Source organism: Lates calcarifer, linkage group LG4, assembly GCF_001640805.2.
Source record: "Lates calcarifer isolate ASB-BC8 linkage group LG4, TLL_Latcal_v3, whole genome shotgun sequence".
NCBI classification, from domain to species: Eukaryota; Metazoa; Chordata; class Actinopteri; family Centropomidae; genus Lates; species Lates calcarifer.
Genome location: NC_066836.1, coordinates 19,904,085 through 19,926,647, shown reverse-complemented (window position 1 = coordinate 19,926,647; position 22,563 = coordinate 19,904,085). Strand labels below are relative to the sequence as shown.

Sequence of the window (22,563 nt, the reverse complement as noted above, 5' to 3'; positions counted from 1 at the left end):
AGAAAGTCCACTTTCTTTGTTTCCCAGCCTGCATATGCACATGTACATCCGTGCATGTATGTGGGCGTATACAGCGTGCCCATGCTTACATTATAGAAGTTAGTTTGGAGTTTTCGACTATGTCTTTGAACTATGAACCTGCGTGTTGAAAACTTGAATAATTCAATAAGAATGAGCATTCTTTCTGCCTATATGATGCTCAGTTTATTCATTCTCTTATGCACACAGTTGTTTGACAGTGCAGACTAAGACCTGTCCTTCTGTTCAATTTTAATTTTGTGCCTCCTAGTATTAACTACAAGCATCAGCACAACAAAAGTCCAAGTTTGTTCAATTTATGAAGGAGAGAAAGACGGAGGTGGAGGACAAAGAGACACACTTCTCCTTGGAGGGGGTCAACTCTTAGCGAGCAGCAGTCAAATTTTGCATTCATCTCCATAAAGAAGTTGAGAGGGTGTGTAATAAGAAATGTTCACACATTGTTGATTTGGCAATTATTGTGATGAGAGAAATGTTGGCATGAAGAATAATAAACTTTTAAAAATGGAGTGGGAGAACCAAGGTTGCTCAGCTGGCTTAGCTAATGGAAGTGGATATTAAAGAAGGGCTGCATGTTAAGGCAGCACTTCAGTGGAGTTATTTCAAAAGGTGGAGTTGTGGCATTGTGGTGAAGAGAAAAGACCCTCTGGCCATGGGAACCAGTAAAGGACCTGACAAACACCCACACAGGCACACACACACACCAAGCAATAACGCAAACTCACAGATGGCCACAAGCGGTGGAGACTGTACTTCATGAACACACACACTATATATCTCTAGAGGTAAGACAGACATCCAAAGACCTGACAAGACAAGTCAAAGGGATCCAATGCCTTGAGGCAAAAGAGAAGAGAGGATGAGAAGAGGACGAAGAGAGGGAGCAAGAGGATGAAAGATGAAGGGAGGAGAAGTATTCATGGGGGATAGAGAGAGAGTGACACTGGATGAGATGAAAAGAGAAAGGGAGGCAAAAATTGGTGAAGGCAGGCAGAGGAAGTGGAGGCAGTGTGGGAGGGATGCGAAACAACGGGAGAGGAGAGAAAGTGAACAGAGAGGTGGAGGTATGAGGAATGAACAAGTGTGGGAGGAGTGGGAAAGACACGAACACAGAGTGTTAAAAAAAAAAAAAAGGACAGAAAAGAGCGAAAGCGGAGCTGCATTTGGAGGTACTGAGTGAGTCCGAGGACAGGGCTCAGGAGGAGAAAGAGAGATGTGTTCTGTATGCACCCAAGATGAGAGTGAAAGAGACAAGGAGATAAACTGTCAAGAGACGCCAGTGAATCTGGAGCGACAGAGAGGGAAGCATGTATGCATTTAGATGTTAGTCTTGCATGTGCGCAAGGCCTGAGCGAGGCTAAAATATCCAGCGAGGGATGTCTGTAAGAGGGGGAGCGAGAGAGGCAAAAGAGGGACAAAGTGAGTGAGAGAGATGGTGGCGGTGATTCGTTGATGCTATCTGGGCACAGGGAGATGTGTGTGACACAATCTTAAATTGGAAATCGCTGTTTCAATCTCGCCTCACTCTGTGGCTACCCGCTCCACTGATAACAAGAGCAGCCTAATTCTATTAAAAATATCCCGTGAGTGCAGTGGTGGCTGAGACGAAGACAGCGAGAGAGGGGGAGAGAAAGGGAAGGCGGGGGAGGAGGAGGAGGGTGAGTGACAGTGGGAGACAGAGGCCAAACGAGGGAGAGAGGAAAGAGGGAAGGCAGGCTGACTGACTGGTGAAACAAACCCGAAGACAACAGTGAGCCTTAAAGCACTTGCACAGGGAGAAAGTTTCTCCCGTCTTCTACCATATCTCTGTACCCCATCTGCCCATCATCTCTCCTAACCTCTCCATCTCAGCAAATCAGCCCCTTCCATCTATCTAACTACCCATCTGTCTATTTATCACTCTATCCATCTGCCAGCTCTTATCACTCCCCACAGGTTAGTGTTCTCATTTAGGACAGCTCTCTTTCTCTCTCTCCCTCTTTTTTCATCTTACCTGCCACTCCATCTCCCTCTCTCTGCTCTGCTTGTTCATTTTTTTACTCTTCAAATCCATTTGCTCTACTCGTTTTTGGGCGCCAAGTTATCTAACCTTGCTATGGAAAGCCTGTCTGACAGCCGGTTGCTCTTTCATCTCGCTCTTCAAACTGCTTGGCAAGCTGGAGTGCTCAGAAAAGTGCTTTGTTTCCCAGGTTTGACTAAAGATAGAATTAAGTGGCCAGCTAATCACCAATCAGTGAGTGGATCAATCTGAATTCGCCACAGGCTGCAAGGGAATAGGTCCTGGTTTAACTTGTCCTCAGCCAAATAAGACTGTTAAAAGTCTTTCCCTCCGTAACAGTTGGCCAGATGAGGCTTGAGACTGTCAGTAAGACAAAGGATTTGATGAAGATGGGAAAAAACTAGAGACAGCCAAAGAGCACTGCAGGACAGTATAATCTCATCTGGCATGCTCAAAACATCATCACTTTTACTATTATTTCTGCGACTGCTGAGAAAAAGCGGAAACGAAAGCATGAGAGAGAAAGCCAGAGTGTCAAGAGGAGAGTGTGTACATAGGGTCGGCCTGTAATAAAAAAGTAAACAGCTATGATTCCAGCAGCCAGGCAATAAAGTGTCAGGCTAATGAATTAATCAGACAGTCATTAGTTTCTATCTGCTGAGGTCCGAGCCGGCCACTTTTTCTCCTTCTCTCTTCCTTTACAGACAGAGAGAACACAGGGAGTGAATGCTCATTCAGCTGTGAAAGAGACTGTGTGTATGAGTGTGTGTGTGTGTGCGCACACCCACTGCCTGCGTGCCTCTGTGCTGAACTGTGCTGGCGTGCATGTGTGGGTGCGTGCTCACACCCATTACGCTTTGTAGCTTCTGTTGATGATCGCCTGTCATACCAATAAACTCAATGTGAGGGCCTAAATGTGAAAAGGGGGGGGAAGGGGGGGTGAGAGTACAAAGGCAAAGTCAGGGAAATGGGGTGGGGGGGTGGAGACAGACAGAGAGGAAGAAAGAATTAGGTGGACAGTTGGGAGACAGTCAAAGCTGAGAGATAAGATACTTGGATTAGCGAAGAGAGAGCTAGAGAGTGAGAGATGAAGAGGTTAAGATACGGAGAAGGGCGGTTGTGTAATCTTAGGCTTTAAAATGAGTTGGCGACTGCTGTGGTCAGAGGAGCTCTAAATTGAGATTATAATGGAAGGATTGTGGGAGAAATAGGTAGAGATATGGAGACACTAATAATGACAAAGATAAAGAGGTCTGCAAGCCCAAGGATCAAGACAATAGCTGTTTATGAATCTGCACGCTGGCTGATACTTAATCCCCCTTCAAATATCACTTCATTTAGTCTGAGCAGAACAAAAATGTACACAAGGCACAAACTCACAGAAATACATAAATAAAAAACTCAAGTGTTTGTCTAAGATAAAAGTCCTTGTCTCAGCAGCTGCCTTTGTACAAAATCAGTCTCAGAGTTGTAACCTGTAATACTTACCTCGGTAAACGACACACCAGTACACAGTCTGTTTCCATGATGTATGCAAATTGAATAGAAATGAGGAAAATAGGCTACAGATCCTAAAATAGCAAAACAAACAAGACAGAGTAATGAATTTAAATTGTTCTGGGTCCACCGCCATAGAGACGATTATTTAAACAAGAGAGCAGCCACTTAACACCGATCATTTGAGGTCTGACCAGTAATGGTTGTTTTAGCCAGAGCGCTCACAAACAATCAATAGACTAATAACCAAGGATATGGAGTTGGGTGAAGCCACAGAAATGAGTTCACTCGGGTAATATGAGTAGGACAGAGGTTAAACACCTATTAAAACTGACTCATATAAAACTTTTAAACATGATCTTTAAGGGTGCTTTTCCAACAAACCTGTTTGGTGCAGTTTGAACACATATTGGCCTGTTTGGTTGGGTTCATTTAGGCGAGTGTGAAGGCAGTTAGTCACCGTGGACATATTGTCAGTCTTAACTGAACCAGATACAATACTTCTCCATATTGCGTGCGTCTCCGGAGCTTGCCATTACGAGTAGTATTAGTTGAAACTGCAAATGCAACTTGTACTGTATATCATGAATGATGATGAGCAGGTGGAGAACATATCTCTGGTTTAACTCCTTTCTCTTTCGGATTAATCAGGGTCCTCACTCTCAGGTGGTCATGACAAAATCTGACGAAAGAGAGGCTACGCATCCAGATGGTCTGTCTTGTGTACCACAGCAAAGATCACTTGGAAGTGGACCGAGACCCTTGTTTTCAGGCAGCCCAGAGTTTAGTTTACAACATTCACACCAGCCTAAACAAACTGCACCAGAGTTCATTTTAACTGAACCAGATTGTTAATGATGTGAAAGCCTAAATTCAAAACTTAAACTTCTATTAAGTTCTATTGATAACAAACAATCAAGGAGGTGATCTTATAAACTGCTTAAGGTGCTTTATCACCATCAACGTCATCTGGTAACCATGGAAACATGTATAAGCATCATCTGAGTGAGCAAACTCTCAAGAGGTCAAATGACAGTCTGGGCCAATAATGCCCATAATAATTTACTTCTTTATGCTTTTTGTTACACTAGAAAACATTTGTATAATACATATTATAATATTCTTATATACATAAAGAGCAGTTCAGTTGAGGCGTTTACATCAAGCAGTTGACCATTTATAGTAAAGCTAGATTTGCCAGAAAAGGTTCTGCTCTTTGTGGGAGCACTCAAAGAATCTGAGCCGCAATAGGCATTCTGCCAGGACAGCTAATCGCCCCCCCCATTAAATCTTAGTTAAATCATCAATGCCAAAAATATAGAAGAATCTGCAGCAGCAAATGGCGTTGGCATAAGTGAATCTGCAGAGTAACAGTGGAAAGTGTCAGTTATCACTGTGCTATATACCTGGAGTTGTCAGTCTGTATAACTTTGCATTTAAAGCGCTTGGTTCATTTGGGAAAAGCCAACATGACGACAAAACTGACTTCAACCAGACTGAGACAGACAGATAGACTATCTAAACTAACATCTAAAACACCAAGCGAGAGTAAATCTTGACGGTGACAAAGAGCGCTTACTCTTTCTGATCGATGACCAGACCAGAGCAGAAAAAGGAAGGATGATTGGCATTTGTCATGGATTTGATCTATCTGGTCATCTCCATACCTGTCCCCCTGTCTCTGCGCTGCAAAGAAAAAAATGATCAATACAGCCGATCAATGGCTTCAAAGATTTAGCCTAAGCTCTGCTCCATTCTCAACAGGCTGTCATTCACCACTGGCTGCCCAGACACATCTTATTCCAACAGGAGACAGCTATTCACTTTCTGCTTTCAACTGTCTGTGGAAAGTAAAGCACTCCCTGTCGTCCATTCTGAAGGATTCTGACAAGAGGCAATGGTGTGTTTTCGGAGGGAGGGTTGGTGGTGGTTGTGGCGGTGAACGGAGCTCTCGATCGAGTGGGAAGAAAAGATGGGAGGTGGCGCTGTGGAGAGGCCTGGCTGTGAAAACAGACGCCTGCAGAAGCTGCGCTCAGGAAATCATCAAACAGCAGTTGGTTAAGGGTCTCTCTTGTTCTGCAGGAGTAAAGGGACCCTGATGATGTGGCACCAGGCTGAGCCGATGAATGTGACTTTTGGCTCTGGTTATAGATAGTCCCATTTTGTTCGACACGGGCCGCCTTTCTTCCACTGGCAGCGAGCTGAATGGAGGCTTGGCATTTGAAAGGAAGCCGAGAGATTTGCTGGCGGATTAATCCTTTCATTAGGGAAAGTGAGAAGTTAATTGCGGCAACAGCTGCATCTCTCATGTTTACAGGACTGACGGTTTAAACGCCATCCCTTTAAACGGAAAAAAGCAATTATCAATAAATGCAGGGCAATCTTGCCATGATGAATTGAGCACAAATTAGGCTTTCTTCTTCTGCGCGCCGCATATTCGGGCACAAACAGCCGTGTTGGCTGGCAGCACGTGGTCTTTTCCAGAGTTGAATTGTCACACAACAAAGATAAAACACTTGACTTTCTGCGATGAAGAGTTCCCAGGGAGAGTGATCAAAGGTGAGACGGAGTCGTGATTTCTAGCTGATGAGGAGAGAGGGGAGATGAGGAGCGACAGAGAGCGCTGGGGAGGCAGGGAAGGAGGGTGAAAAGGGCTTTGACTCGCTTGTGCATACTGAGGGGGGAGAGGAGTCGGGTGTGTTGATACACTGCAGAACAACAACTTCAACAGAAGAAGAGCTTGCCAGAAAACTACAAGTCAAATTATGCTAGCAATTGAGAAACTGGGGCAGCGCAGTCGTCTACATCTAAAAATTTTTACTTTAAAAACGAGGCTCAGAAAAGTAAGCAAAATCAAAGATGGGGGAGAGGTGGGGGAGGAAGCTGTGGAGAAAGTGGGGCATGCATGGACGTTGAGAGATGAAAGAGAGGACAGAAGGCAAAAGTAACACGATCGCCGAAAACAAGGGCAGCGGGGAGTCCGACAGCGAGACGGGATGGATGGAGGACAAATAACGCGGGGAGCACAGCAGTAGCGAGAGGAGAAAGAGGAACTGAGGTGCTGAGGAAGGCAGGGTAACATCCACCGTTAGAGCCGATCAATTTCCTGTCCCCTCAATAATAGATGTGACGAGCGCGGTGGGCTGTTATCTGTCAGGCTTGACCGACCGAAATACAATCCCCACTGGGAAACCAAGCATGCACACACACCTATGCGAGCTGAGACACTATCACAACATTCAGATTTCAACACATACTCCACCTATAAGCATAATTTATGAGCTAACCTTGAAGCACATGGTCGCAAAAGAAACAGAGAAATGGAATTCAACAAAAAATGGAAATCGTTAGTGTTCACCGAGGCCTTGGTGTCACCTCCATGGTCACACACTGATGCACTGATGTAAGTGATACTCTCATTCATCAACTGAACTTTCTGTCCGTTTCGCACGTAGACATAATGCGGCTCCCACCTCCGCTTCTTTTCTCGCGCCCTTGTGTGGCGTCCTTTTAATCTCTCACACTCCATCTTTCATGGCACCCAGTGTCATGGCTCACACATGGTTTTCCGAGGCCGCACAGCTCGGACGCTTGCGCTTTTAAGAGCTTGCGAGAGCGTGCCAGTATCAACACACATACACAGACACGCACGAGCACTAGCATCAGGTTACCTAACAGCTAGCGGGAGCATCAAGCAGACGGTGGAAGGCAGGCATGTGGAAGAAACCTCGGCATGACAGAGCATAACAGGAACAGGCTCTCGCTCAGCCCATATCTGTCAGGACCCCCTCGTGTCGCTTTACCCAGATGTGTCACACCAGAACACACTCCCTACACGTTTGCTTCATCTCCAGCTGTTCACCTTACAAATACGTGTGTAGAGGGTGGGTGGGTTCACTTCAGGCTTGTGATAGCGTGTGTATGAGTGTGTGCACCTACAGATCAGAGGAGAATGCGTTCATATGCACTCTTTTGTCTCCTCTGACAGTTTCCATATTGCGTGCGTCACAGCATATCTGTGCGGGTGCTCGCAAAGAGAGGGTGACAAAAGTAGAACGCTGGAATATATTAGTGTGTATGTTGGTGGGACAAACCAGGAATGAATAAACAACTGAAAACATGTCAAAACATGTCAAACACAATCAAGAAGTGGAGGAGCAGAGTTGATACATGTGATGCACTCAATCCAATACCAAGGCTGCACCAGGCTAGTCGCATTTGGGAAAGGCATTTCAGCTGCCCGACCGAGAACAAAAAAAATTCAATCTGGAAAGTGTTCAGGCACAAAAACCATAAAACACATGAGTCAGTTTGTGGGAGTCAGCTGAACGTCAGCGGTCTAGTCATCATCACAGCCTGTGATCATAGATGACAAACACTTGGACAGCAGGCAGAGTGGATGCTGCTACAATGAAAAGCATTGCATGCACAACCGCTGGCAACAGGTGAGCAAACATCTCAGTCATCAAGCACAGAGTAACGTGGTAATTACTGTGTTTGGAAACACCTAGGATTTATTTACCTGAGGATAAGGAGAGATGTCAAGCAGCTATAGGAACAATCTGTTCCTGTGGAGCTATAGAGGAATTTGTGCTTGCTGCAGGCTTTTAAATGACGTATCATTCATGGTTTAAAACGTAGGGCTGCCGCAGGAGAGCTGAGTTCAGCTCAGAGAGATTTGCAACATAATGCAGGTCAGTTTTTACTTTCAGTAAAAATAGTAACACATACTAATACAAATATATTAATGGGGGCTTCAATTTCTTGAAGAGAAACTATTTTACTACTATTACTATTTTTGATTTTGCACTCTACATATACCTAGCTGAAATATGCCTCCTTGGATCTGAAAGGTCAATTTAGCTGAATTTATGTGGCCCTTCCTCAACCATGATAAAACAGCTAAGACTCTGTGGTTGTTTTGTCTATCTTTTTGTAGTGAAATTAAAAATGGCCATAAGTGACTAATTATTATTATCTATGATAGAGAGACCAGAGAAGAACAACCATCTGACATACCTCCATCTATACCACTTATCCTTATCTTTAAGGGTCGCAGGGGGGCTGGAGCCTATCCCCGCTGATATTGGGCAAGAGACAGGTTACACCCTGGACAGACTGCCAGTCCAACGCAGGGCCAACAAATACCCAGTACCCACGCAGGCACAGGATGAACATGCAAACTCCACACAGAAAAGCCCCGGGCAAACTGGGGGCTCAAATCCAGATTCTTCTTGCTGTGAGGCATCAGTGCTAACCACTGTACCACTGTGCCGACCTCCACAGACTCAGCACCTTCAAGGTGAGATACAGACTCGGGTCAGGGAAGCACAGACATGGCCAGAGGTTCAAACTGGTATGGCTCAGGACCTCTGAGATCTTCTGGCTCTTTATTGTCCCCACTATGCATTTTTTAAATGTTCTGCCTGGGAGACAGGCAGAAAATCAAGGGTATACCCTTTATATATTCCCAAATGCAATTTGCATCGCACAACCTTTGCAACAAGATTAAACATATTATTGGCATCCAGTGTGAGCTGATGTGTAGTCAAACTCTCTCCTGACAGAAATAGATCTGTCAGTGTGTATTAAGTATTAATTCAGCCAATGGTGGCATTGAGTATTAACACTGATATTTAGTTGTTTTTCACAGCAACATTGGCCTCAACAGCCTCACACGCCCACACAGGTGTTGTTACTGATTGTGAGTAATTAGACCTCTGTTCAGAGCTGGGGGGAGTTACACTGAGGGTTTGCCGAGTCCACTGAACTCACTCTACTTACTGAAGGTCTGAAAAATGTAAGGTGTAACAGGTGCGGGGAAAAAAATCTACAAAGAGAGGCAGAGAGATGTCAATCAAACACATGTAAAGCAGCGAACAGCGTACTCATTTTTAGAGAAGCAAGTGAGTCACTTGCACAGAGAACAACAGGATCAGAGGCAGTGGAATCTGTTTGGTATTTAGTCAAGAAAAATTTAAATTGTAGCTATTATTCTTTTTCTGCAAAACAACCCAGCGTATTTCACAGATAAATCTAAGTATATATCTCCCCATAAGTACTGATGGATGGGAGACATGGGAGAACTGCCATTTAACTTCATTTCATTCTTTTAGTTAGTTAGTTAGTTTTAAGCAAATTTTAGCTTTTCATTGTGTTCATGTTAGCTCATTTTTTGTTGGCGGCCAAGGTTTGTTTTGACCTAACCTATCAGCAGACGGTGACACCCGCAACAGTTTTAAATGGACAGCTGTGGCAGCCAGCAGCACTTCATATTTTCAAACTAGTTAAATCAATAGTTGTTTTTTTTTCGCTGTTTTTCTGTCGCTACTTTTGTAGCTGCGCAGCTAGCTAGCTAACTACGTAGGAACAGGATGTCTTTGTTCTTACCGAACTGATTTGTCGACTGTTTCTCCAACCTGCAAGAATAATCGTCTCCGGACACAACAACACATCTATTTGACCTGCTGAATGAATCTGAGAAGTGGGCTGTGATTCAGAAGTCTGGAACCAGGCTGGGTGAGGTCAGTGCAGTCACTCTGTCTAGAGCCTGAGGTGAACCTGCTCTAATCAGCCATTTGAGTGAAACCACCTGTGTGCATCTACAATGAATGAGTGAGGGCTAGGATGTAGGTCTGCATGGATATTATACAAAGCCTTCTTGCTTTTATTCATTTGCAGTCTGCTTTGTCTTTGTGTTCACTACAGTGCCATTTTTTATTTTGACTCCTATACCCTGATCCAAAACGTCATTTGTAGAGGCTCCATTGAAAGCATCATAATTCAAACCCTGAGGACTAGTTTTTTGTTTTTGTTTTTTTTTTTTTTGTTTTGTTTTTTTGTTTTCGAGTGTATCTGTTCTCACCCTGTGATACACTGGCAACATGCCTGGGATTTTCCTGCCTTCTGCCCAGTGCATGCTGGGATGGGCCCTGGTAAACCTGTGACCCTGGGTTGGAATAAGCTGGTATGTTGACTGAATCATTGAAGATTTGACAGAGCAGTAAAACACTTTTTAATATTAGATAGTGGAATTTTATGTATCTCTAATCAAAGTGATAGTCTCTCTTACATTTTGCATTACATAAAACATTATATTTTAATGCTTTCCACACAACATGAGTAGAACAATACTAAAAAATATCTCATTAAAAAAAATATACATTAATTACTAGTACCTCCTTTAAATTTTCAACTCTTCTTTCATGTATCATTTCCATTTTTCAGACCAACATTACTCAGGATTTTATTAATAGTCTTGCAGTACGTATAAAAATAGCTGGAATCAGTATACAGATATACTGGGGGGGGTTATAATAATAAAAAGTATCAAGGCATTTCTAGGCCAGGACCAAGAGAGGAAAACTGCTTCCCAAGAATCAAGCATGACTCCCCAGTGAACAGCTCACTCACTGTGTAGCACTGTGCATACAAAAGGGAGAAAAACTAAAATTACAGTCCACTTGAAAAGAGACAAGTGACGAGACTGTAAAGAACAAACAACCTTTCTGCCTAACACCATGTACAACGCAACAAGGAACAGATTCTCCATCCAAAGCATGCTCTGTCAAGCTCAAAACATGATTCCAGCATTGTAGCGTTGTGAAGTCCCTGCCATGTAGGCCAAGCCAAAACAAATGTGATGTCAATGCAATAATAAACGAGCTTTGTGTTTGAGTGCGACCATGATAATTAGTCTCAAGACGGTATGTTAGTAGAGAGAAGGCTCATAAAATATAGAGGCCATTTGGCGTGCACTCAAGAACAAATCTGTATTCGTAGAGCGTGGGCTGTTACACTAATGTTCTACACAGTTTAAATCTGGCAGAGGCACAGTCAGAAAACTTTGTTTGGAGAAAAGATGCTGACGGTTCCAGGCAGCAGGCGAGAAAAGATTACTGAGTCAGCGCACGTACATAGACGCACACCCTCTCACAGACACACATAACACACATGGCGACATGCACCACACTCCACTTGCTTTTTTTTTTTTTTTTAAATCCTTTTTGTTGACTTGATTGCCCATGCGCCCTAGAGACCACACACATCACAATTCAAGGTTCCTTACAAAATTGGGGTTGCCGCTGAACGGCGTGGCAACTCAAGGTCAGGGAGATGATAATGATGTTTATGAAGTCTAAATCCACCAAATAAGATTTCCCCTGTATCTCCCCGAGTGCCTACCTGCCGAGCAAGCATGCATTGTGACCAAGTGTGAAAGGTCTGGTTCGCAATTTCAGCTTGAAGCCGTGTCGCATTGTACAGTGGAGCTGAGCAAGGAGGCTGAGAAAAGTACACATAAACCTAAGAATCCTCATAGTGTATGTGCAAAAGACACATTCCTACAGTTTCATGCAGTGAATTGTAAGATTATTGTCTCAACCCTCCGTTATCAGCAGGGGATGCAGTGACATTTTGACGCTAATCACCTCATTCTGAACCTGTTCTGTTTGCTTAGGGAAGCGAAGAAATCTCCAGCGACTGAGACCCTGGAAAGCACAGCAGAAAAAATAAAAGGCGTATCAAAGATCTTTGCTGCCCGTTGGGTGGTCCAAAAGCTCCTGGTGGTCTCTTTGGTTCAAGATGGTAGCATGCTTGCTCAAATTGTTACACGGTGTGTTTTCACAGCTTCAGTTCAAACAACCCCCTCCCCTGCCATGACACCCCCCTTCCAAGAGACAGCAAATACATCTTGGCCATCTCCTGAGGAACTGGCAAATAAAGAAGAAAAGAGACTTTGTATTTCTTTGAACGTTTAAGGCTGTTTTTCCCTCTTGGTCTCTCATTTCTGTAGCATTAATTATGCATATAAAATGAGATTTTTTGATTAAAGCATCAAAAACACAGCAGCACAGTTTAAGCATGGATTTTTCGGAAGGGAAACTTGCCAGACCTAACTGAAGAGTGGTTTAATAGCAATCAAACCAGGAAAAAAATCAGTGACAATGACACTCAGTTGGCATTGATGTAAGCATGCACAGCTGGGCTGCCATATTCATTCACTATGACTGAAATGTACTTTTAGCAGATCAATGTAGATAGAGGAATAAAGATGCACACATATAACCAGTGAATTATATACAATGCCTTGGAAAAGCAGCCATGTGCATCAGAGTATGACCGGGGCTGACCACCTCTACCACAAAAGTGCTCTTACACACTCTTTACGCGCATTCACACAGGCACAACCTCAACCCCAGAGTGCCGCTACACACCCAATTACAATTAATTTGTGTGCTCGGTGCCCCTCGGGGCCAGGGTATCGATGATTCATTTTCTATTTTATCAAAGAAACAGGAGTGCCATTAAAAAGAGATCAGTCAGCCACCAGGCATGAGGAGTCTGCTTCTAATTGGCCATTCATCAAAAAGCCTTCTCAAGTAGATCGCAGCGCTGAAATATCATGCATGACAACTGAACCACACTACATTAATTACACTACTGATGAACCTCATGCTCTGCAGCTCACCCCTTGTGATTGTAGAGAGGCTGGAAAACACACAGATGCACGCACACCTGGACACGCGTGCGTATCACCAGAATACACTCCAAGAGAGTCGGAAAAGGAAGCTTGCTCTCACATGTAGCAGGATAAAGTGCATCACACCAAACTAAAAATTGTGGTATTTATCAATGTAATTTGACACTGAGATGAGCATGAACAAACATTCCCTCTGCTTCTGTATTTTTAGCTCCAAATCCCCCTCCCCGAGGTGCTGCCAATTCATCGGCTCAATATCATCAGTCAACCTTTAAAAAGATGCTTTCAACCATTTCACTTCACAGCATGTCCGGCCTGTTTTCACAGACAGAGCACTGATTTGAAAAGATATTGTAGTCACTGTCTCCCAGTTGTCTTTGTTCAACTTAGCAGCAGGACACACACAGATGAAGCATTCTGAGCTCCATCTCTCTCCTCTCACCACGTGCAGGGAATTCTCCCTTTCATCCATTTCCTGATGCACTCTAACTAGACAGTTTTCGGTCATGTCCCAGAATTATGCGTGCTAGCTCTCTAGTTTCCCTCTGACACACACGCATGCACACACAGACAAGAACAGCTGCACATCCGCTGACAATTCATCCATCTCTGAATCTCTCATTTTCTGGTTTGAGCATTTTGGTGCTTTTTCCCCCCTCTGAGCTGCTGGATCAGCTGGGGCCGGGTTCATCACTGAGCAGTTGCCCAGAGGCCAGGAAACAGAGAGGAAACCGCTGTTAGTGTGGTTACTGAGCAACTACGGGGTTAAAATGGGCATAAAAAGAGCTACATGTAAGCTAGTTTGCATGTGAGCGCGCACACACACGTTTATCGTTCGTGTTTCCTTTAGGCACACGACTGATGAGGAAGGAATCTTCAAAGTATCGGTGTGAAACCCAGATGGTGTTTGATGTGTGGATAATGATTTAGGTAAGGCTACGCAACACTTTCTCCACATCCGAGCTCAACTGAAGCCTGATGCTGTTGCGTGGACTTGAGCATGAAAACCTGAAATCGAGAGCTTTACGAGGGACAGGAGATGTAGTTCTTAAGTCTTGGACGTGCAGATTGTTCCTAAACCAGCTTGTCTGTGCAATTACTTTTCATACATCAAGCAGCAAGAGCCATATAAGAGAAGTACCTTGTGGGGATCAAGCTTGTGCCCTTGCAGACATCAGTCCCTGCACGGGGGCACTGGGCTCGGCACTGCAGCTATCAGTTCATCACTGTCATACAGTAATTCAGTATGTAATGTGCCTCGAAGTCCCTAAGAAGCAGAGGAGCAGACACACTGTCTACACGGAGCATGCTAAGCCCAGTCAGCGTCCTGTAGGACCGGCTATTTAACACAGGAATAAGCCAATTATCTTCATGGAGTAGGCAAATTTACAATAGGATTTACTCAATTCCTACAGGACTCCTATGTCAGGGGTGGCAGCTTATACTGTAGGTTTCTTTCTGTGTTGGCCCCACACGCACTTGCACGTACAGACACATGCGCACGTTTGCAATTGATGTGATACACAGCCATGCAGATGCACATTACCACCAGCCCAAGCAAACACCTACACAGTCACTCCCACCCCAGGCACACGCAGCGTTCTCCCAGAATTACTGGCAGCCTTGATAAAAATGAGCCAAAATACAGAAGTGATAAATAACACACAAAAAAAAAAACCTGAGCTTACCTTCTGTGCAGGCACATTTCTCTATTCACAAGCAATTGTTCAGAAAAACAGTTAATTTCCTGAGTATGATAAATTTAATTCCAAAATGCTGGTTACAGTCATTGGCACCTTTTGTCGCAAAGCTTATTAAAGTCCTCCTAAATTGTGTTAAACCATGGTGAAATTATTTAAGTAGCTGCAGTTAGTGCATTCAATTTCATGTGTGCTTATGAATTGAGAAATAAGGACAAGTAAATGAAAAGCCAGTGAAAGCTGTAAAATTGAAAACTGCAATTCCATCACGTGTTTTAAAGATGTGCACCAAAACTAATCACTTAAATGTGAGGTCTAAAAGAAGAAAATCTAATTTAACATTGAATATTATGATTATAGATTCCATGTGCTAAAGCGCTAATTGTGGCTTTCTCCATTTCAGCGCAGCTAAGTGAGATTTGACCCTGCTTATGGATTCCACCCTCATTATCCTTGTACATGTGCTGTAAGTAATGCAGGGAGCGCTGTGTGACTGATATGTATGTACTTTGATCCGTTCTTCATTTGTACACCTAAGTCCTCCCACCACCATGACTCATGATTTCAAGAAATATTATGAGCTAGCTTATGATTTCCATACAAAAATGAACCAAAATGCAACTTTTTTTCCAACAAGGTTTGCGTGTAAATTGAGTCACACACACAGGATGTTGTCTGTTGTACTTAGAGGAGGGTAAATCAATAATTATGAATTTGAGTTGAGTGCTGTCTGGTGGAGGCTTCCATTACTTCTCCTGAGATGTTAAGGTTAAGGTTTTCAAAGACATTGTCTTGACATGAATGGGTTTTAAATAGAGTTAGTCACTGAAAATGTAAACAATCATTCATGCATATTAGTAATTTAAAAAAAAATACATTTCTTCACTCACTATTAAAGATATTTGTTGTATTACACCATGACATTACTTTTTCAAAACCACACATCAAATCTGCACTGGGGCTAAGCTAACGTAAGCTAAATACACAAAGCTAATGGTGGCTAGCTGGTGGATAAAAACATGTCAAACATAAAAGTCATGTTCATTTTTCCCATAGACAACATTACATTACCTCAAATTTTAGAGCACCTCTAAAACGTGGATCAGCCTGAAACTCTGCTAAATGACCAGTACCAATATGTTAACAAGGACAAATAAATAAATAAATCTGGTTCATTGATAAATCATAGCAGGTCAAATATGTGTACATAAAAAGGAGACGTTAACTACAATTTCAGCAGGAAACATCAAATCACCAATCAAATTCTTTCACCACTAACATCACACTGCTACCAGCAAGGAAATGTTTAGAATCTGCTACCACTCTGATTGATTCTGCTTGTGGTATTTACAGCAAAATGATGGATAAAAAAGAATTTCACAGAAACAAAGCTGAAATAATTGAAACTAGCGGTCTGAACATATACCTACATGCTTGTTACATTAGCCATTACATTATCACAGCTGTCAATCATGATATTACACCTGCTTTTTATATCAGCAAATAACTAATTAAAACCAAGCTTATGAGAAAAATGAACACTTGGATATACATCAGTGTGATAACAACTACCTAAAATGACAGAAAGCATCTCTGGAAAAATACATTTGGAGTGTACTTTTAGTTTGGCCCATGTCCTATCCATTACTATGGAGGGGGCGCGAGTTATGACCTATACTGCAGCTAGCCACCAGGAGGTGATCAAGATGTTTTGGCTTCACTTTTGCAGAACTGTCATGTCATCCATCTTTATATACAGTCATTAACCTTCGATCAAACTCCCCATGAGACAGCAAATAGAGTCAACCCCGGAATTGGTTAAGTAATGGAGCATTGCTGGGATCAGTAACTGTAATGTAATTAATGAATTTCAAATTGTAATCCCCATCACGTTACGGTTACAGCTTATTTAAATGCGAAACTGCTCAATACTGAATTCAGGTTCATTCTTTGCTGCTGATTTAATTTAACCTCAGGGACCCTGGAAGTCTTTGTGCATTAACACAATGTTCTTCCTCTACCTACACCTTCAAACACTTGATGCATGCAAACATCGAGATCTTCCCAATAGAATTTGAGAGAACAGCAAGGAAATGCTCAGTATCTTTATACAGCCCTCGACTGCTGGCTCATATTCAACTTTCCATCAGAAATAACTAGAAAAAAGATTTATTTTAGCTCACCACACCACTATTTCACCCAGTGGCAGCAAGTCTATAACCAACACACACACACACATAGTACCAACAGTCATATAAGCTTTCTCGTTCTGTCAATGTCTGACTCTGTTGCCCTCTCTCTCTCTCATTTCTACACAGTAGGGTATAAATGTAAATACACAGAAAATACACACATGCACACACACACACACACACACACACACAGAGCCCAGAGCAGGCTCCCGTCTTCCTGTATAATAGTGTCTCCAGTGGAGCAAGCTGCTGTACTTTTTTCCACTCGCACCCGCCTTCATCCCTCCCATCCAAACAACCATCCACCACCAAGCTGGGAGTTGCCTCCATCAGTCTAACATCCCGCTCAGAAATTCAGTCCACTCTGGCAGCAATACAGACCCCCTGCTGGCAGCACATAGAGGATGCACCTCCATGCTTTCAATTCTTATCAAAGGGAGAAAATTGAGGAAAATTAGAATAACGTGTGTGTACGAGCGTGCTTGTACAATTTTTGTTGTTGTTTGAAGATGGTGATTATGTATGACTTTTCAGGTGCAAACAAGCCTGTGTGTGTGTGTGTGTGTGTGTGTGTTTGTGTGTGTGTGTGTGTGTGTGTGGCTCCTCTTAAATTTGTGCATGTATATATGATCCCCCCCACCTGCCTGCATTACCTCGTGCACGCAAGTAAACAGCAATGTTGGTCTGAGAACAATCAGACCGTGACAGACTCTGCAGCACCATCCCACAGGCCTCTGCTGAGGAAAAACACTGCACCGCTAGACATAGCCATTTCCTCTAAATGACCGCTCCCCTCCCCTCCCCTCCATCCCTCCCTCCCATCACCACCAGGGGAGAGAATGGCTCCATGTCTCGACACAGCGCTGCTCAGGCTGGGGTCAGCCTGTCCTGCTCTGACCTCCATTGGGGGGGGGGAGCTGGGGATGCAGCACTGCGCTGGGAAACGAGGAGGAAAAGGCGTGAAGGATGTTCGAGCTAAATCCCACACTTTTCCTGGGAGATGCTTGTTGTGAAATCCTTGGCGAATTTCCCATCTTAAAAAGTTAGCATCAGCAATCATGCCCCTCCCCCTCCCCTCTTGATGCACGATCACCATCAAAGGGCACTGAGGGAGGGTATAGTACATCATCCCTCACATCCTTCTGGAGTTTAAAGGGAGCATCACGTATGGATGAAAAATCGCTCGTCAGTCACTTGCCTGGAGTAGGTAATTGGAGATGATATAGCTGAGATTCCGTTCTGTGCAAAAGTCAGTGCAGAGTCACAGGCTTTTCACTTCCCCTTCAAAAGAGTGACACCAGAGGAAAAGTGCTCTGCCGAAAGGTTTTATACAGCTCATTCCAGTTTCCCAGTGCCTGGAAAGCAAGAAGACGGGAGTACAAGCAGGATCTGAGGCGATGTTAGATCCTGGAAGCTCCTTGTTTCCTTTCAAACAATCGGAAAGGGGATTCTGCCATTACTTTATCTCTGTGCGCGAGGGCCCTGGGGAATGTTCATGTCTTGAGCACTAAGCATTTATTTCCTTGTTCTCCACAAGGATCCCTGGGAGGCCATGTTGTCTGATTCATTTCACTGAATTGTCAGCTAATGAATGGTACGCGTCCGTTGACTGCCACACACTCTGTCGGAAGAGAAAAGCCCCCATGGGTGCTCATCTTGGGGGTTCTCCCATTCTCATTAGGAGGGAATCAAAAGGAAATAGCGACTCACTGATCATTTACCATGTTCCCTGTGTGCGTTTCCCGTCGGGGGGGGGGGGGGGGGGGGGGCTGCATGTGAAGCCATCATTTCTTACCATAGAGGGGTGATCAGCATGTTTAGAGGCATCTCTTAACATTTTCATTGAGTTTGATTTAGTTTTTAAAGAACGACAGCTCTGAGTCTCTGGAACTGTCATAGTAAGAAACGTGTCTCCTTGGAAAAACATTACAAGGTACTCCAAGCAGCAGAGGCAACAAGCTTATGTAAGATTAGTGGATGAGAAATTTTTCATTCAAGACCGGAATTCAAATTCCCCAGTTCATCTTTGTATCTCTTGTCTCTCTCCTGAACTCACGTAAACCTTTTTAATATGTCCTTGGTTTTGCTCTGGTTTTTTTCTAAGTCTGCCTGTGTTGTTTCATCCTCCCTTCTCTCTCAGCATCCCGTCATCTATCCCAAACTCCTTCCTCCAGCGTCGGCCATAACACACAGTAATGTCCGCTAATGTCCCTCTCTTGTCACAACAACAGCACCTCTCTCTCCAGCTTCTATTCCTCAGGCAGTTTTATCACCAGCATAAGTCACTGACTCCGTGCGACCTGTTCCCCCCTCCAACCCCTACCTCTCCCCTCCCTCCTATTCTCTGTCATCCTCCCACTCTCCACTCATTTTCCAGTCTTTCTTCTAATCTCTCCTCATGTTCTGCCCCACCCCTACCTCTGTCCACCTTTCATCTACTCCCCCTTTCTCCATCTAACTACCCCTCCTCTCCTCCCTTGATGTCTCCCACCCTCCGCTCTCCCTCTCCTTCCTCTGCTCTGGTTTAGATCTCCCTATCACTCCTCAGCCCCCATCTGGGTAAATGCGAGAGCTATCTGGTGTAAACAATTACTGACTGAATGCTGACACAGATTACTGCACTCTCTCTCTCTCTCTCCCTCCCTCTCTCTCTCTTAGCCACATTAGAAGAGGAGTGTGTGTCCAATCACTAGTCTCACTCGTCCTATTTTCTACCTCGCAAAAACCTTTGCGACACCACGGCTGGTCCAGAGAAAATTACAGAAAAGTGCCAGTGCAATCAAAGACACAGATACACACTGTGAAAGATACAAACATTTGCAAACACACACATCATAAAAGACACTCGTGCACATAAACAAATATAAAGTCATGGCGTTCACAGGCTGATTGTACTCATGTACCCTGGCACAAACAGTGATGTATAATACATGAGCTTTCCACATACATAAACATGTTACACGCTGATCAGAGTCATTAAACACTTAAGGCCCATCATGTGTGTCTGTCTGTGTATGTGTGTATGTGCAAGGCATTCATGTATCCCATTAGTTTTTATGTAAATGCTCAACAAGGGTCTATAAGAGCACAGATTTCCCACTTGAGAATTGACCCAGCTGCAGAGATGACTCTATCACAAGCTCCCTGTGCTCTCTACAACATCAAGAAATTATATATAGATATGGCAGACCCACTTTTCTTGCTCTTACAAAAATATAGTACACAGCAGGCTGCAATAATCGATAGAACCTGAGAAGGCAGGTCATAAATCTAAGCAAATGTATTTCCCAGTAGGGCAATGGATGCTTATGGTCTCACCAAAACACAAACATTATCACATTTTTGCACAGGCATAAAGCGCATCACCGACACCGGCAGATATGAAGCCAAATACTTATTATCACCGACTTATAGGGTCGCGTAATAAATGGACGCAATTAAGCCGGGTTTTTGAAGCGACTCGGAGCCGATCAACCTCATTAGAGACGCGCTGAACCGCGGAAAAATTGCGCATACGGACGGCGTGCAGGTAAAAAAAATATTTGCCCCGGGGTGTCGGTGCTCTGTATGTGACAGTCTGTCAGTCGCTGCCCCCCCCGCCGCCGCCGCCGCCGCCGCCGCGGTCCTCCTCGGTAACTGCTGCGTGCAGACAGACAGGAGTGCGCACACGCACGCCGTCTGTTAGGAATCGGTTCGCGCGCGTAAAAACATTGCAGCGGTCCAATTTGCACAAAAAGTGACAGCCCCCGTCTCCTTAGCTTGTAGTCGGAATAAAACATGGACTACAAATCTGGTGGAATCGATAAACGGATCAATACAAGAATTAATCAATGTACTATACGACAGTTATTATGGCGGTGAAATTCCCCCACGTAAAAGCATATAATGAGAGTGTGTCAGCGGACAGGTCCTCAGTCTTTTTGACCAAGAGCTCCCAATTAGGACTCTGTATAAAAAATGAAACTGGCTCCGCTGTAATATGTCTCCTCCACCACAGATCACGGGAAATTTTATATGAAGCTGTAATAGAGACTTTTAGAACGACAAAAAAAAATCTGTAAAATCCTTCGGGATCTCGCAAATACGCACGAAGTCGGTCTGCCGTGAGAATAAACCACATGCATCTATTTACCTGAAACAATTCAAGAAAACCATAAATGGATAATTAAGTATTTCAGGTGCCACGTACCGTAATCTCAATTTACAATGTGATCTCTGGTGAATGTCAAGCAGCGATGCCAAAGAGCAGGAAAGGCAGAGAGAGCAATTCCCAAATACCAAGCGAGGGGAAACTAGGTCTGATCTTCAGTCAGCCTGACCGCGGTGAGAAGAAAATAAATTAATAAATAAAAATCACACATGCTTACAATAACAGCATTATCGGCTTACGACAAAATCCATCCTGAATTTACCTCTGAATGTCGGATCTCGGTGTGATTGTCTCAAGTTTCTTCGTCCGCCGCCCGCTCTGCCCGTCAGCAGGTCACAAAACTGAGTGGAAGAAGGACAAACGCTGTTATCGCGTCTCCCTCTCTCCCTCCCTCCCTCTCTCTCGCTCTCTCTCCCTCTTCAGTAATAACGTGACTCTTGAAAATCCCTCAGAACGTTTTTACTACCTCTAATTCCCACCGTTTTGTCTCTTTTTACCCTCTCTTGATCTCTTCATCACCGCTCTCTCTCTCGCTCTCCCTCTCTGTCTCTGTCTCGGAAGTGATTATTATTGGTCTTATGTCCATCATCACTCATAATCACCACCACCTCCTCAACCACCACCATCATCAGCATCATCATCAGAGCATCCAAAAATCAAAAAGAAACTTCTCATTTGTAGAATGTGGGTAGAATTTTCCAATAATATTCCAATAGAAACTTCCATCGTGACTCAGTGTCTTTATCACAGACAAATGTTCAGTGCTACTTTCTCAAAAGCCATCACTTATTCAGTTTCTAAGTTGTAACTAAAGCCTGAATGCATGGTTTAAAAAAATAATATGCTAATCCCGTGCAGATCAGTTATAAAATATTACTAAGATAAGAAACACATTACACAGCTTTGGGCTGTGAGGCTAGTTAAAAACTGAGTCTTTCTATTTGTGTTAAAAAGAAGTCACTATATGATTATGACAAATCGCAGGCTGCTAAACACTCACAAGAAATATTTTAGCACCAATTTATAATTAAGTAAACTTTATGAAAGGTTTCTATGTTGTGACTAATGCTTTTATTAATGGTTAGTAATCTTTTATTAACACTTTATAGATCACTTATAAGCATTAATTAACCTAGATAATGGACACATTAAGAAGTTGCTGGGAATGTTGTTATTGAGCAGCAACCTCTTGTTTCTCTTGTCAGAAAGTGAGATTAATACATTCTTGAGTTAGGTCTGTATTAATCTCATTTTCTGACAACCCAAAACTTGTTAATGGCTTCACTGTCATTGCTAGCTGACTCATAAAGCATTAGTAAATAATTTATTAACCATTAAAAAAAGCATAAATCCTTTACAAAGTTTGCATTGTTAGAAACTGGTACCAAAAGTTACAGTGAGTCCCATCTGGAGGAAAAGTTGGTTTATTGATAAAAAGAAATAGTGACAAAGTGAAATGGAAACAGTTTGAGCAACGACTTAGAGAAACAATGACTGTGTTTTCT

The 22,563-nt window shown here is 43.5% G+C and overlaps 1 protein-coding gene across 2 annotated transcripts in view; it reads right to left on the bottom strand.

The window, feature by feature from the left end:
* LOC108883949 (cadherin-24) overlaps positions 1-21,664 on the bottom strand; it is a 130,628-nt gene extending 108,964 nt beyond the window's left edge. Inside the window, exons 1-2 of one of the 2 annotated variants that reach the window (XM_018677541.2) lie at positions 21,321-21,664; positions 21,098-21,222 (exon numbers count right to left, since the gene is read on the bottom strand). The gene's annotated coding sequence lies outside the window, so the exon portion shown is untranslated. The remainder of the gene's footprint in view (positions 1-21,097; positions 21,223-21,320) is intronic. The other variant, XM_018677542.2, reaches the window with a different exon arrangement.
* Between the last annotated feature and the right edge of the window lie 899 nt (positions 21,665-22,563).